Below are 17122 nucleotides of genomic sequence, written 5' to 3'. Positions count from 1 at the left end.
ATGTAAAAATACTGAAATATTACATCATCTAGTAAAAATGCTAGATGATTGAAGGGGCAATGAAAACAAGAAGCAAACAAAAATTGACATTTCTGCAGCTTCTACATGGATACTGCTTACAAATATAGGGTGACTCTGTGATAAAGCAACTTCATAGATAAATTTAGCTTTGCAGCAATACCATGAACATTTAATTACTTGATTTTAGAACTTAGAACCAGTGTAAATTTAGCTAAAATTAATTTGAATTATTTCAAAAGTATTTTAAACAAATACGAAAGCAAGTCAATTCATTTTTATAATTTATTACAAAAAGAGTACATACTTTTTATTGATATTATTTTTCAACATAGTCATCCTACTTTTTAATACACATGGTCCACATAATTAAAATTAATGTTAGCTAAATTTACACTGGTTATTATTTCAGTGGAAATTACACAGCATTACACAATTTCTTCCTGACAAAATAATATGCTTAACCCAACTGTCCACTTTTCACTTGCAAAAAATATGTATCATCATATTCTGATACCCTCTGCAAAAAAGGTTTTTGGTTGTGCAACAAGCCACGTATGCACCGCTTCCTTCACCTGTTGATCGGATCTGAATCAACGGACTCTTAGAGCATACGGTTTGCCACGTCATCAACAGTCACTCATTTGTTATTCAGGATCATATCACGTACTTGTTCAATATTGGCATCAGTTACGGCTGCAGATGGACACCCAGATCTTTCCTCATCCTTCTCGCTCATGCGACCACTTTTGAACTGTTCAGTCCACTGGTAAACACTTCGCTGTGGCAAAACATTGTCCCCCGTATTGTGCTGGAAGTCTTCTATGAATTTCCTCTCCTGGTACACTCTCAGACCACAAAAATCAGATTACGGAACTATGTTCTTCCTTGGTGTAAACGGAGAGTGGCGTGGCCATCTTTATGTTGCAACAGCGTAAGCTGTACTGATCTGATAACACTGAAAACTACCACAGATGTAGACAATGGTGCCATCTAACGGCTGGTGAGCACACATAGCCATAGAGCCAACCTATAGACAATTAGAGCAAAATTGCAGATACTTATTGACTTGCCTACGTATAATATCTCATAGATAGGTACTTAAATTAAAGAATTATGTACCGGTATAAAAAAGATATAGAGTTTACAGTACTGAAGGTTGTAAAGTGTGTTTCATTATAGAAAATAACACTAGTCTGCCTAGTGGCCATGATCATTGAGGCATCAAGTCTATATGGTCTGACACCATGGTTAGCCGGTACAACTCCTGTTCATTGAATAAAAGCTCACCATCAGAACATTGGCCGGCAGGGTAAGAGAGGTGATAGTATACAATTTCTAATCACTAGATTGTGTGTCAAGAACCTGAATTAAATTCCAAACCTCTCCACACTGTTCATATGAAGTGAGGGCATATGTCCATCAGATGCAGACATTAAGCCTTGATCAGACCTCTTGTTGCCAGTCAACAGGAGTAGGCTATGTGCCGGCACTAGGTTTCCCCTTCCTACTATCATGTATCATGTAATTCATTTCATCTCATTAACTACTCTGATGTTGACATCAGGAAAGGCATCCGGTCAAAAAAACTTACTACGAAGATTCATCTCACTTCATATCCGACCCCATAAAGAAATGGGACAAGGTACATTGTAGAAAATAACAAACTTAAAAATATAGTCCCTTATTACAATAGCTTGTATAGTCCTAAGTATTATTAGTTGTTTTATATAACTTGCAGCTGATAATATTATGTTATGTTTACATTCATTGACTTTATATTATTTTTTCCTTAATAGAGAAGAGACCTGTCATATTTCAGACAGAATAATAGTGACATTTTTATATTTGCCTGGGTTGTTTCACGATGCAATGAAAACTCATGTAACTGCCACCTTGGAAGCTTTGAACAAAAGAACTGAAAACAATAGTTCATAGATTCATTTAGCTCATATCTCAGGTTAATGGGACAATTAGTTCATGAGGAAGAGGGCATGCACTTTGGCACGTTTCATCACACATTTCTTGGTCTCGCGCACCATGCACTCTCATTCCTTATGCTATGCATCCACTTTCGCTTTGCTTAGTGGGGATAAACTTAGTTTTAATAGTTCAGTCTGGTGTAGTGCTGTTATCATCTGATTTATTCACACTTGATTACTTCACTTTCATTCAGACTGCATCCTGCCATGTAATATCATATATAAAGTGTCAGCAAGGCAAGTAATTAAAGTTGTAAATGGTTTCAAGATGTTGAAAGTATTATAGGAATTCTTGAATTCTCAAGTAGTTAGTCATGGGTCTACTAGAAAGCATTACATTAGCAATAGCAGACACTTAAGAAATTTGATTAGAAAAATAAGAACCAAATACTCATTGGAGCTTGTCAATATGCATATCAATGGAAATATTGTGATTTATCTTACATAAGGAAATATTGTGTAGTGAAACACACATCCACTAGAATGCAGCAGAAATTTAAGTGTATATGTTCTCAAGCAGAATGAGATCAGACTATTTCAATCTATATAGAAAGGGAAAAAACCCACCTTAATTTGGGCTGATTCATATAAAGAAGGAAGGCAGATCTTTGTCTTCAAAGATATGCTATTTCCATCTCATCAACTTTATAACTTTACAATCATCAGCATCATCATCATCATCATCACCAATTCTCTGCTCCAGCAAGCCAGGTGTGGGTGTTTATAAGCCTCTTCTACTTTGTCCTGTCCATCTACAGCTGATGTTCTATCTTTTGTTGCCAATTTTCATCACATTTTGCAAGATCTTTGAAAATTTGCTTTTCCCAACCATCACAAAGTCTCCCTCAGGGCCTCTTACCAACAACATTCCTTTGATAGTGTGCTCTTAGGGTCCTAATTGGAGGTATCCTTCTCATATGTCGATATCATCATAATTGGTTTAATTTTAAGATGTCCAACAGACTCTTGTCCAACCCAAGTATTCCTGACACGGTCCCTCCTGGTCTTTTGCTCAGTTCTCCGCAGATATCTCATCTCAGCAGCTTGTAACCTACTTAGATGTTGGGTGCCTACTGTCCAGGACTCACAACTGTATGTGAGTGTTGGCACATAGGCTGATTGCCAGTTGGTCTTCTTGCTTACTTCCCTCTTATTCACTAAACTGTGACACAGTGCATGGTAAAGGCATCCTGTTGCAGAAATGCAGTTATTTTGTCTGCATCCATCTTCCTATTTTCAGAGACTGTGGCCCCCAAGTGTATACTTGTTCCAGTTCCTTGCCATTTAGGTTTATGTGCAGTTCTCTTCTTTTCTCAGCATTTTTGTTTTGTCTATGCTTATAACCGCACCAACCATTTTAATTTCCTGGTTTTAATTATCCAGGTTATACTGAAGATCTCTAGGAGACTTTGCTAAGATGGCAACATCATCTGCAAATACTACCTCTGTGACGTAGACGGGACTCAGCTTGAAATTGCTGACCTTAAATTTATATGTTTGTTCTTTGCATCTCTACATGATTTCATCCAAAAGGACTATGAGCAAATGTGAAGACAGTATGTCTCCTTGATGCAGTCTATTTTCCATTACATTTACAATATATCTGCATTTATGGCTATCACCCAGGTAGCAGATTCCCTCTTCCAGCTGTTGTTACAAATACTTCAGACTTACAATTGGATGTCCTTTCCTGATTCCTGCACCTTTTTTATAAGGTTATTACTGCTTGTAGAAGCAAGTGTTCTATGTTTCTGTTCTTGATAACCTCCCACATTACTTCCCATGGAACTTTGTTAAATGCTTTAACCAGATCTAAGAAACTGATGTATGAATCTCTATTGTGTTCTCTAAGTTCTTCTCACATGTCTAGTGAAAGGTGAAAATCTGGGCGTGCATACTTTTGCCTCCTTGAAAAGGCTCACTGATCTCCTTCAAAATAGCTTTCTACTTTACTTCTCAGTCTAATTTCTAGAATTCTGGAGTATAATTTCCCTAATAGACTTACTAGAGGTTCTCTCAGAGTTTATTATCTCTTTTCATGAATATAGGTATTATCATGGCAAGCTCCCAATCTCAAAATACAGGGTTATCACATATGTTTTACTCTGGCGTGTGGTATTTTCACTATGGTCAAGTGCACACCTTTCGCCACATATGCGCCAAGATCAGTAGCGGTATGGTAAACCATTCAACATTAAGATAAACAATTTTAAGAAGTTCATTACTTACCTAAACCATTCAACATTAAGATAAACAATTTTAAGAAGTTCATTACTTACCAAGTGTTGAAAGGAGATGTTGAAACTGCCCGTCTTCATTCTACACACATTTTTTTCACCTCGTTAGAAAATTGTTCATCACTTGCTGTAGTTCACAATTTTCTGGTGAATATTATGTTTCAGTTTTTGTATGATTTGCAGGTTCCTCTTGTATACAGCATTTTTTAATTTACCCCAGAGATAATAATCGCAACTGGATAAATCGGGAAATTGAGAGGGCACAAATCTCTACTAATAACTCTGATCAGTGGAAACACTTTGTGAATTTCTCTCATAGACTTATTTGTAGTATGAGCAGTGGCAGCATCCTGTTAAAAAATATTATGCTCCCTATGGAAGGGGATTTGTGTGATATTCATATAGGTAACAGAATCAACCACATTATCAAAAAAGAAATTGGTCCCATAATTCTTTCACCACTGATGAAACACCATACACTGATTTTTGCATCATGGAGGAGCATCACATATGAAATCAAGTTTAACAGCATTCACATAAATATTGTTTTGTGTACATACATAACCATGGAGGTGGAACTAGGCCTCATCTGAGAAAAGTATTAAATGTGGGTCTATTTCTCCATTGTATATATTTTCCAGATTTCATTCATAGAATGTGCACCTACATACAGGGTCACCTGGTTGAAGAGTTGAAGAGCTTGTGCCACAGTTATTTTATATGGCTTTAAGTACAGATAATAATTTAGTAACCTTTTGCACAGGCCCATATGAAGAATGCTAAGCTGCTTTTTGGGTGTCTCAGCCTGGATACTTCTAGTTTCCTGAAATGAATTATAAAGATCATGCACTGTTTTATGACTTGGAACAGCTACACCTGGGAACCTTTCTTGGAACAATCTTTGAACTTCATGATTTGATTGAGTTAACACATATCGATGGTGTTTTGCAAAAAGTTTTCAAAATCATCTTTTGATATTTCACCAACTTTCTGTACATCAATATTAGCAGAAATTTTCTGGAAATCCATTTGTATTAACATAACAAGAACAAATTAAATGATAACTTAGTAATATCTTGATAGCCAAAATTGTCGATAATGCCTGTTTTGCAACACACCATCGATATGAATTGTACATAAAGACATGCTGTGCCATTGAAAACACATGAGTCATAATACCTTTCATGACTAATTACAGAATTAAGAAAAGAACAAAACATATATACATAGGAACTGCTGAAATGCGACTACAGCATCGGACATGTGTACAATAATCATTGTACTCATCTTCTTCTTGACTTTGGGCTACTAGCAGGGATGTGCGTCCACACAAAACAAAGGCCAGAGTCAAAGGAACAAAACATGTAATGGCATACTGCGCTATCCCCTCCCTGTGCACAGTGAATGACCGGGGAGTTTGCCCATTGGAAAAACACTGCAGGTGCCAGAGTAAAGCATATCTAATTACTCTGTATTTTCTCCCTTCTCCAGGCTAAACTTATCACTTCGCCCATGAACTTGTTCATTTCTGGTGTAATCTGATTATGTCCAGCAGCTTTTCCAAGTTTCCTCTTTTTTGACTGCTTTTCTCAGTTCTTTCAGTGATATTTCTGGGCCTTCATTTATAATTTCACCTGTTATATCGGGTATTTTTCCTTCTTCATCAATGATTTCTTTACCATCCTGCTCCTCTGTGTGTTCCAGGAGTTTATCAAAATTCCACCTGTTCATAATCCTTTCCTCAGTACACCATTCTCTCTTTGGTGAATTTTAAAGGACATTAATCTCTTCTCTTTCCTCAGACTCTTCAGGATTTTGTAAAAATAAAAAATAAAAGTGTTCTTTTCTTCTGACACTTCTTGTCTCTCACCGATTACAGATCTTCTCAGCCATGTATTTCAAAATCAAAAATAGATGGTTGCTTTCTATTTCTGGTTCTCTTTTCACTCTGGCATCTCTGACAAACCTCATTTGATGTTCCTTTAGGATGATGTAATAAATTATTGATATTTTTTCTCTCACTGATTATTCTAGTATATTTATATATGCCCTTATGATGGAATTTGCAATTAGGTTCATTAGGATCATTCCCTGTTGTTGTTGTTCCTGTCCTATCCTTTTCTTTCAATTACATGTTTCCACCCTTCCATTCATCATCGTCTTCATTTCCGTTTCCAGCTTCCCGGATCGGGTTGTGAATCAGGACCTCCATTGCTGCCTGTCTCTCCACCACTCTTCTCCTCTTTTAAGTACATCTTCTGGATTTCCTCCCCTCTTCTCTATGCACTCCCACATTGAATCTGTCCATCTCTTTCGGGGTCTTCCTCGTGGTCTCTTTCCTGTTAACTTCTCTGAAAAATATTTTTTTGGCACTCTCTCTTTTCCCATTCTCATCATGTGCCCCATACTACTTTAGCTTTGTTGTTTCTATCCTGTCTTGAAGTTTCACTATTCCTGTCCTTTTCCTTATCTCTTTATTTCTAATTCTGTCCTTTCTGGTCTTGCCCTCAAGACCTCTTAAGAATTTCATCTCTGCTGCCTGTATTCTATTCTCCTCTTGTTTTGTTGTAGTCTATGATACAGCTGCATAAGTTAGTATGGATTCATAATAGGTTGAATATAATACTTTCTTACATTTCTTCAGGACATCTTGGTTTCACAAAATACCCCTTACACTCTGGTAGAAGCTGTTTGCTTGTTGTATTCTTTTCCCAATTTCCTCAGTTAAATTTCCATCTTCTGTGATCACACTTCCCAAGTACTTGAAACTTCTAACCACTTCCAGAATTTTACCATTCAGTTTTATCTTTCCTCTTCCTTCCTTCCTTCCTTCCTTCCTTCCTTCCTGTTCCATTCACATCACCCATAATTATGATATCTTCATGGGTAACTTCATCCAGTGACACCTGAAGGTATCCAAAATAATTAAACCCCCTCTTCCTTGTTCTCATCATCATCTGAGGCATATGTGTTTATGAGGGATGTTCTCTACTGTTCTTCAATATCTATTATCATTATTCTCTTTATGAATTTCCAGCTCTTCACATTAACAATATCTTTGGTTAGGACAAAACCTACACCAGCTCTGACTCTTTTATGCTTCCATACACTGCAATAAGAGAAGAGGAAGCCATCCACAAACTGCTCTTAACCTTGGCCTTCTTCTTTGTTTCTGTCATAGCAAGATAATGCACACTAGTTTTCTGTATTTCCTTCTCAGGTTCAATTTCTTCCCCATTTATACCTCTAACATTCCATACCCTCAAAATCACTGCCCATAGTCCTCACCAATTCATCATCTTAATAATCAGTCTGGCTTTCTCTCTATTTTTGTTTGAATTAGTTTTTGAATAGTGGGGTTCTGGCCTACTGATTCATAGCCTGATGGGAAGGCTGCTCCCTTATGACCTACAGGCTTGGTATTTGGCTGCTTCTCTGTCTAGCTTTCAATTGCAGATACTTCCTGAGATGAACAATAGTCTATGGCTTCCTCAGGTGCAAGCCTAATACCATCCTCCTTCCTCAACAAGGGCTTGAGACTAGCTATGGGGAAGTTTGCTACCACTTATCATTAACCCTCTGGCAGGTATGCCTTTCTTTCTTACGAGAGTGGGCCCACGTTGTACTTTGTGCCGCATTATCCCTCGGAATTTTAATGACGGGAAACGTAGTCAGAAATTATTTTGTTACCTCCATTGGATTCACATAAACTCTTACAAATTATTTACAAACAATTAACGCAAGTTATGGCACAATTTAAATGGCTTTTGGTCGTGGAATATCTAGCAGATACACACTATCAATCAATCACTACTGATCTGCATTTAGGGTAGTCACCCAGGTGGCAGATTCCCTATTTGTTGTTTTCCTAGCCCTTTCTTAAATGATCGCAAAGAAATTGGAAAATTATTGAACATTTCCCTTGGTAAGTTATTCTAATCCCTAACTCCTGTTCCTATAAACGAATATTTGCCCCAATTTGTCCTCTTGAATTCCAACTTTATCTTCATATTGTTATCTTTCCTACTTTTAAAGACACCACTCAAACTTATTTGTCTACTGAATCCTCCCACGCCATCTCTCCACTGACAGCTCAGAACATACCACTTAATCGAGCAGCTCATCTCCTTTCTCCCAAGTCTTCCCAGCCCAAACTTTGCAACATTTTTGTAACGCTACTCTTTTGTCGGAAATCACCCAGAACAAATTGAGCTGCTTTTCTTTGGATGTTTTCCAGTTCTTGAATCAAGTAATCCTGGTGAGGGTCCCATACACTGGAACCATACTCTAGTTGGGGTCCTACCAGAGACTTCCTTACTTCCTTACTACAACCCCTAAATACCCTCATAACCATGTGCAGAGATCTGTACCCTTTATTAACAACCATATTTATGTGATTACCCCAATGAAGGTCTTTCATTGTATTAACACCTAGGTACTTACAATGATCCCCAAAAGTAACTTTCACCCCATCAATGCAATAATTAAAACTGAGAAGACTTTTCCTATTTGTGAAACTCACAACCTGACTTTTATCCCCGTTTATCATCATACTATTGCCCACCATCCATCTCACAACACTATCGAGGTCACCCTGCAGCCACTCACAATCTTATAACTTATTTATTACTCTGTACAAAATAACATCATCTGTAAACAGTCTTATCTCTGATTCCACTTCTTTACACATATCATTGATATATATAAGAAAACATAAAGGTCCAATAATACTGCCTTGAGGAATTCCCCTCTTAATTATTACAGGGTCAGATAAAGCTTTGCCTACTCTAATTCTCTTTCTATTTTCTAGAAATAGCCACCCATTCAGTCACTCTTTTTTCTAGTCCAATAGCACTCATTTTTGCCAGTAGTCTTCCATGGTCTACCCTATCAAACACATTCTTACAAATTCTTACATTCTTACAAATGATTTATAAACAATGAACACAAGTTATAACACAATTGAATGGTAAACTCTTACAAATTATTTACAAGCAATTAACTCAAGTTATGACACAATTTGAAATACCTCGGCTTAGACCCAACCCATTAGAAACAATACACTAACTAAATGCAGGAAATAAACACAGTTATATCTAAATAATGATTGCAACAATAGCCAAACATCTTTAACACTAAACACTCTTATTCTATTCACACTGAATGATAAAAGCTAAACATCATGAAAGAAAGGCGGGGAAAAAAATTTACTAACATGGCCAGCGCACATACTTCTCCACAAAGCTTTCTCTGTTCACTATGCTCATGCTGAATTTCTTCAATAGCCAAACTGTAAATAACTTGAAATGATTAAAGCTTTAAAAAATACTTCACTTCAGAAAAGCAGGTGAAGGGAAATGGCCAGGAATAGGAACAGTAACAAGTTAATTCTTTTACATCTAGTGGCACTGTATAATGGATATGCTTATTGCCTACTCTTTTGAACTTCAGTTGATAATATGGCACTGTCAGTGTTGGTCATATGGATAATATTGCTCACTAGAATTTTGAGACCTAGGTTCAAGTCTCACAATTGTGAACTTGAAGATCACAATTATATTTGAAATGCTAGAAATATTCAAGGCTTATATATTATCAAAATCTAGGTATTTCCTAGGCACAAAAGACTTAAGCCACTGATATGGTTTGGTAGTTGGTGGAGGAGATCTCTACTCTGAATTCATGCTTTTCCTCACTACTTTTCTGTGATAAGATGAGAAGACCTTTGATACAACAAATAATTATCCAGCACAAAACTGATAAGAACCAGAGCAATGACACAGTCCTTTTGCATCTTCCATACTCAACAAAGTGTGAATCGATATATTATAAATTTGGTGAGTGGGCAGGGTTCATCAGAGTGGTGCCACAATCGATTCACCTTCCAAAGGCGGACTCTTGCTGGTTCCCGGAGCTGACATGGAAGCATGGGTGCACCCGTGAGGACAGATTTCATATCCTCAGAAGTCGTTTCTACCAAGAGTGCTTCTTCGATTACAATAAGTGACTTATTGAGAAAATTTTCTAAAGCAAACTCTGAGAGGGAACCTACATTAGAAGCATAACCAGTGACGAAGTGTGCGGCAATGCACTGAACTATAAAAATCTTTCCTGTGTTACTTGGTCCATAGACAAATAGCGAGTTAATCTTTGGTTGTTCCTCATTAAGAACTTTCTTAATGTTGCACACAAAATTAATAGGAACAATATTATTTCTATAAAACAATTGAGATATTGTATCTCTGCTAAAGCTGGTGCCATCAGCAGCACATGCTAACAAATGCTGAAATCTATTCTTTCTTGCTTATCAAAGGTTTTCTTTAATATAGCAAGAAATTTTACTATGAATTTCCCTAGATAAAACCTGAGAATAATGTGCAGTTATCAGTGTCCACTCATCAGGTGTACATAAATCATATAATAAACTATGCGACGTTGCCTTGTACTTCCGAATTAACGATCCACGAATATTGTTTGAACCTTTTTGATGGCGAAGTACTCCCAGCTCGGTGTGACGGTCCAGGGTGATGCTGCTCCAGCGCCGATTCAGGGGACATGGTAATCCGTCGCTTCCATGTCAGCTCCAGGAACCAGCATGAGTCCTCCTTTGGAAGGTGAATCGATTGTGGCACCACTCTGATGAACCCTGTCCTCTCACCAAATTTATAATATATCGACTCACACTTTGTTGAGTACAGAAGGTGCAAAAGGACTGTGTCATCGCTCTGCACTTCGAACTTGCAGTTAGGTTGATGGGAAACACCTCTTAGCAGAATTGAGAGGTCGTCGACCGACAGCTCTCTCAGGTTGGCGCCTTGCACTATCCAGCTTGAAGGTGTTGTTAATGCAGACATAGTGAAGTTGATGAGAATTTAGTGTACTTATATACCTACACCGGTATTTATAGAGTGCTAGTTATGCAATTTTACTTTCAATGTCCTCCTTTTGCTCCATCTTTTGACACTTTCCATATAGTAAAACTAACATCCATCTGCGAACAAGGCTTCCATTAGCACTTCCCGTCACCAGCCAGGCCGACATCAGCAGTGCTCCCAGTAGCGAGCCCAGCCCCCATTGCCAATGGTACTGATTATATATATATATATATGTATCCTAATAACCATATTATACTTTCAAATGCACCAAGAAATAAGCTATTGGTTTGTAGCTCATGACTCCATAAAGAACAGGAAGTGGCTTTCATTCTTTTTCTGTATTAAAATAACATAGTGAAGCCAGGGGATGAGAGAACAAAGCCTTAGAGAAGACTCACTCATGCAACCTCGCTCTGAATACATCCTTTAGTAGTGTAGTATTCGGGAGATAGTGGGTTCAAACCTCACTGTCGGCAGTCCTGAAGATGGTTTCCCGTGGTGATTTCCCCATTTTCACACCAGGAAAATGCTGAGACTGTACCTTAATTAAGGCCACAGCTGCTTCCTTCCCACTCCTAGACGTTTCCTATCCTATCATCATCTGTGTTGGTGCGACGTAAAGCCAACTGTAATAAGAAAAATGTAGTATAGTAATCATAGCCTATGAAGATTTGTTGTTCCACACCATTCATGTGCACAGAACATAGTAGTGTGATGTAATAATCATAACTGTTATTAAAGAAATTGGACCTAGCATGTAATTTGCTTCCCTTCACCAGTGCAGTAATTGTACCAATGAAAATCATAGATTGTAACACACATTTGGACCTCAAAATGTCTTAAAACCTGGCATGATTTATACTTTACTGCATTAGTCATTCCCTTCCCTTGCACTTCTGTGCATGGTAGAAAATTAAATATAGTGTTTTTCCTGACAAAAACATTAATACAGTGTACCTTTTCTAATACAGCATTCAACATAACTGGGGGTAATTAACTTCCACATGTATGAAACAAACATTTTGTACAGCAGGCAATCATAGTAGTTTCAGTCTAATTTTAGAACTTTGTGGATAATCCAAAAGGCAGTGTTCAGTCCCAAATGAAGTTAATTATATCATCCTTCATTAAAAACATTATCTGACTAAATGCTAAATTGTATTTAGAAACATGAGAATAGAAAACAAATAATGAAGGTTTTGAGAATCCATTATCCATATTAATTAATTTAGCTTTCAAATCCAAAGAATAGAGATATTTTCTGAAAACTTCTTAAGTAAATGGGCACATTTCTCCACATATATTAAACTTGCATCACATGGTTTGATTCTATATTGCTACCAAATCTCAATTTGTTGAGGTAGCTAGTTAGGTACTGAAGGAAATATAAAAATTGAGAGACATTTTCACATTTTGTTGGGCAACAAAATGTTACTCCCAGAATTTTGAAATAAGCATAGGGATAGACACATCATAAAGGATCTAATCAGTATGATTGGTGCTCAAGTTTTACTCACTTCAAGCATTGTAAATAGTCTAGATGGTATGATAGCCAAGTGGCATATTCACCAACAATTTGAGTCTCAGCCAATGCATGTTTAATTTTTTAAATGAAAAATCATGTCACTGTGGTTAAGATTCCACATAAAACTGGAGGTATTGTGGCTATGATGCCTATCAGCCATGTAATACTATAACCTACATCTCGAATAATCCTTGACAGCAATTGCTATATGGGCTGTAGCATTATCAAGCAACTACACTGTTTCTAACATGTAGACATCATTACCATTCAGTAAATATACACATCAGTAAACTCATCCTTCTTATCATTATTGATCTACATTTAGGACTGTTGCTCAGGTGGCAGATTCCCTATCAATTATTTACCTAGCCTTTTCTTAAATGATTTCAAAGAATGTTTGCAACATTTTTCTATCACTACTCCCTTTTTTCTTTTCCTGTTTTTTTAATGATGAGGTTCTTCAAACAGTCTTAACTAATTCAGTTTAACATAAATTAGGAAATACCTGGAAAAAAGAAACCATTTATTAGCAGATTATACCTGTATAAGAGTCTGCTAATAAAGATACTGGGAAAGATACCATTAATTAATTCAGGTATAATCTGCCAATAAAGGTTTTCTTTTTCACGTATTTTCTCATTTTTGTTATAGGTACGGAATTATTTTCAGTAGACTGAAGAACCTCATACCAGTAGTTATAAATTAACTAAGTCTAAAGTGAAGATAAATCGCTTCCATTATAACAACAAAACAAAGACTGCTCTTTTGTCAGAAATCACCCAGAAGAAATCATGCTGCTTTTCTTTGGATCTTTTCAAGTTCTCGTAACAAGTAATCTTCATTCACTGGAACTATACTCTAACTGGGGTCATACTAGAGATTTATACTCCCTCCCCTTTACAACCTCCCCCTGAATACCCTGACACAGTCTTGTGCATATTGATGTGAACAGAGATACATTTTTATTTTTTTGAAATAATTTTACAAATCATCAAGGTTACCTCTTATTAAACAATTTTTGTAGTTTTTAATATGTCCACCCTTAATTAACATTTTCACTCATTTTTGCATATAGTCAATGAGTTTCTTACATATTTTCCTAATTTCTTGGTCACGAAACATCTTTCCTTGATAGTGCAGTCCATTTTCCTCATCTGTTTCTTGATAAATTGCCCAAAGATTTTCTATAGGGTTAATATCCGGTGAATTTCCAGGCCAGTCCAAACACTAAAAACTATTCTTCATCATAAAGTCTTTGACTTTTCTCGTTACATGGCAAGCAGCGAGGTCTCACTGGAAAATTTACTGAATGCTGTTTCAAATAGCTACAAACACATGCCAAGTATGAACTTTTAAACACAAACAATAAGAGCATTAACTAAAATTACCTATCTCAACAATGGGTATCCACAAAAACTTGAATACATCAATACTGGACAGCTCTATCTCAGCAGCATTGAGTGGAGTGAGAACAGCGATGGTGGTGACATCTGGTGTGTTGGTATGAATTGCATGCTTGTCTGTGCTACAGTTGAGAGGAATCACCTACACTCATTGGAAGTATTTTTGCTAAAATAATTGAACAATCATAATAATTAAGGATGAAATTTTTAAATATGAAATGCCTCCTTCATAAACCTTCAAACGAGCATTGTGTTAGCGATGCCTTTCAGTATGTCTTAAAAATTAAAAGCAGAATTTTTCTGATGATCCACCCCGCCTCTGGGAGTAATATTTAACAACTACTCTCTTTTTTTTAAGCCTTTTTCCAATTACCTGGTGCAGCACTTTGTATGGACTTAGCATAGTTTTGTGGCCGGATGCCTTTCCTAACACCAATCATACATGGAAGGATATATATTCACTATTGAGTGTTTCTGTGGTTGTTTCTCGTGTGATGTGTTGTATATATTTGAAGATGCATATGAATACAAACACAAACCTGTAGCCCCCCATCTACAGGAATTAACAAACGCAATTAAAATCTCCGACTCAGTTGGGAATCGTACCAGGGCCCTCTGAACCGAAGGCCATATGCCGACCATTCTGTGATGGTGATTATTGTTTTAAGAGGAAGTGCAACTGGAAAACCATCCTCTATTAACACTAATCAGAAGGAAAATGGAAGAGATCCAACACTCCAAAGAATGAAGGTATCGTCAAAAGAAAGAGAAGGGCCACGAAGCGCTAACTATTCAGCCAAACTGCCAGAGGGGGGAGGTAACTTAACAACACCCATGATTTATTAAGATTTCAGGAAAGAGGAACTGTAATTAAGGAACAAGAGTTTTGGTCCATTATTTTGACTTCTTCTTCTTCTTCTTCTTCTTCTTCTTCTTCTTCTTCTTCTTCTTCTTCTTCTTCTTCTTCTTCTTCTTCTTCTTCTTTGGTATGGCCAATCTTCCCGAACTCCACAGGGGAACTCACCTCACACTGCTATCTCGCTTTTGCTGTACTTTGAATTTTCTTTTTTACCTCTGAACACATCTATATATATATAAAGTAACTTGTCCTGACTGACTGACTGACTGACTGACTGACTGACTGACTGACTGACTGACTGACTGACTGACTGACTGACTGATTCATCATCGCTGAGCCAAAACTACTAGACATAAAGAAATGAAATTTTGGGAATACATTCATATTAAGATGTAGGTGCTCGCTAAGAGAGGATTTTTGGATATTCCATCACTAAGGGGGTGAAAAGGGGGGTGAAATTTTAAAATGAGTGTATCTATATCTCAAAACTTGGAAAGTTTACAGATGTAAAAATTGGTATTTAGAATCGTCTTTAAAAATAAGGAAACACGTATTTTTTTGTTTTCAGAAAATACCAATAGGAGGGGTGAAAAAGGGTGAAAAAAGGGTTGAAATCCTTTAATCAGGATACCGGTACCTATCTCAGAAACTGAAGATATTACAGACCTGAAAATTGGTACTTTTGATCCCTTTTAAAAATCAAGGAACATGTACTTTTTGTTTTGGAAAATCCAATTAATCGGAGGGTGAAAAGGGGGTGAATTTTTAAAATGAGTGTATCTATATCTCAAAACTTTGAAAGTTTACAGATGTAAAAATTGGTATTTAGAATCTTCATTAAAAATAAGGAAAAACATGAATTTTTTGGTTTTGGAAAATCCCAACAGGAGGGGTGAAAAAGGGGTTGAATGCCTTTAATGAGGATACTTTTATCTCAGGAACTGAAGACATTACAGAACTGAAAATTTGTATATGGGATCTCCTTTAAAAATAAAGAAACACGTATTTTTTTTCTTTTTGGAAAATCCAATTCATGGTGGTTAAACAGGAGTGACAATTAGGGGTGAATTTTTTGAAAGTATATCTACAGAATATCTGAGCAACGTAAAATGTTACAGATGTAAAAAGTGGTATTTGGAATCTCCTGAAAATGTAAAGAAACATAGGTGATTTGTTTTTGGAAACTCCACTTAAGGGGAACTAAAAAGGGGGAGAAATTTTAAAATGAGAATTTCTACAGTCTATCTCAAAAAACTTAACATGTTACAGAAGTGAAAAATAGCATTTTTTATCTCTATTAAAAATAAAGAAAAGTGTATTTTTAGTTTTTGGAAATACCACTTGGGTGGAGGGGGTTGGGGTTAAAGTGACTGAAAATGGAGTTGAATTCTTTTAATTAGGCTACTGATATCTCAAAAATGAAGATTTACAGATGTGAAATTTGATATTTGGTATCTGCTTTAAAAGTAAAGAAACACGTATTCTCGGAAAATCCAATGAAGTGGGGGGGGGGAGGAGGTGAAAGAATTGAAAAATTAATTGACTTATAAGAATACTTACATCTAATAAAAACTAAAGTTGTTACAGACGTGAAAATTGGCATTTGGATCTCCTTTAAAAACAAAGAAAAACGCGTTTTGGGGGGGAAATCATCTTGGGGGGCGGGAGTGAAAAGGAGTTGAATTCCTTTCATGAGGACACATAAATCAAAAACTGAAGAAGTTAGAGTCGTGATAATTGGAATTTGGAAGATCCTTTACTATTAAAGAAACAAGTATCTTTTGCCGGAAAATTCACTTAGGGGGGCGGGGTAGTGTGAAAGGAAGTGAGAAAAAAGTGAATTATTTTTATGGGGATACTTATATCTCAAAACTGAGGGTAATAGACGTGAAGATTGGTGTTTGGAATCTCCTTTAAACATAAAGAAACATGCCTGTTTTGGGGGGGGGGGGGGTTAAAAACTTAACGGCGATGGGGTGTAAAAGGAGGTGAGACCAATTGATTTCACTGTTCATAATGTACTTATAAGGAGCCTCTGTTGCTCAGGCGGCAGCTCGCCGGCCTCTCACAGCTGGGTTCCGTGGTTCAAATCCCGGTCACTCCATGTGACATTCGTGCTGGGCAAAACGGAGGCGGGTCAGGTTTTTCTCCGGGTACTCCGGTTTTCCCTGTCATCATTCATTCCAGCAACACTGTCCAATATCATTTCATTTGTCATTCATT

At 36.8% G+C, this 17122-nt stretch overlaps 1 protein-coding gene across 1 annotated transcript in view; it reads left to right on the top strand.

Moving 5' to 3' along the window:
* The window catches only part of LOC136873743 (neurexin 1), a 491540-nt gene that overhangs the window by 451489 nt on the left and 22929 nt on the right, over positions 1-17122 (top strand). The window lies entirely within an intron of this gene.

This window comes from Anabrus simplex, chromosome 1 (genome assembly GCF_040414725.1).
Source record: "Anabrus simplex isolate iqAnaSimp1 chromosome 1, ASM4041472v1, whole genome shotgun sequence".
Lineage (NCBI taxonomy): Eukaryota > Metazoa > Arthropoda > Insecta > Orthoptera > Tettigoniidae > Anabrus > Anabrus simplex.
Note: the sequence above shows the minus strand (reverse complement) of the source record. Positions and strands in the feature narration are given on the sequence as shown.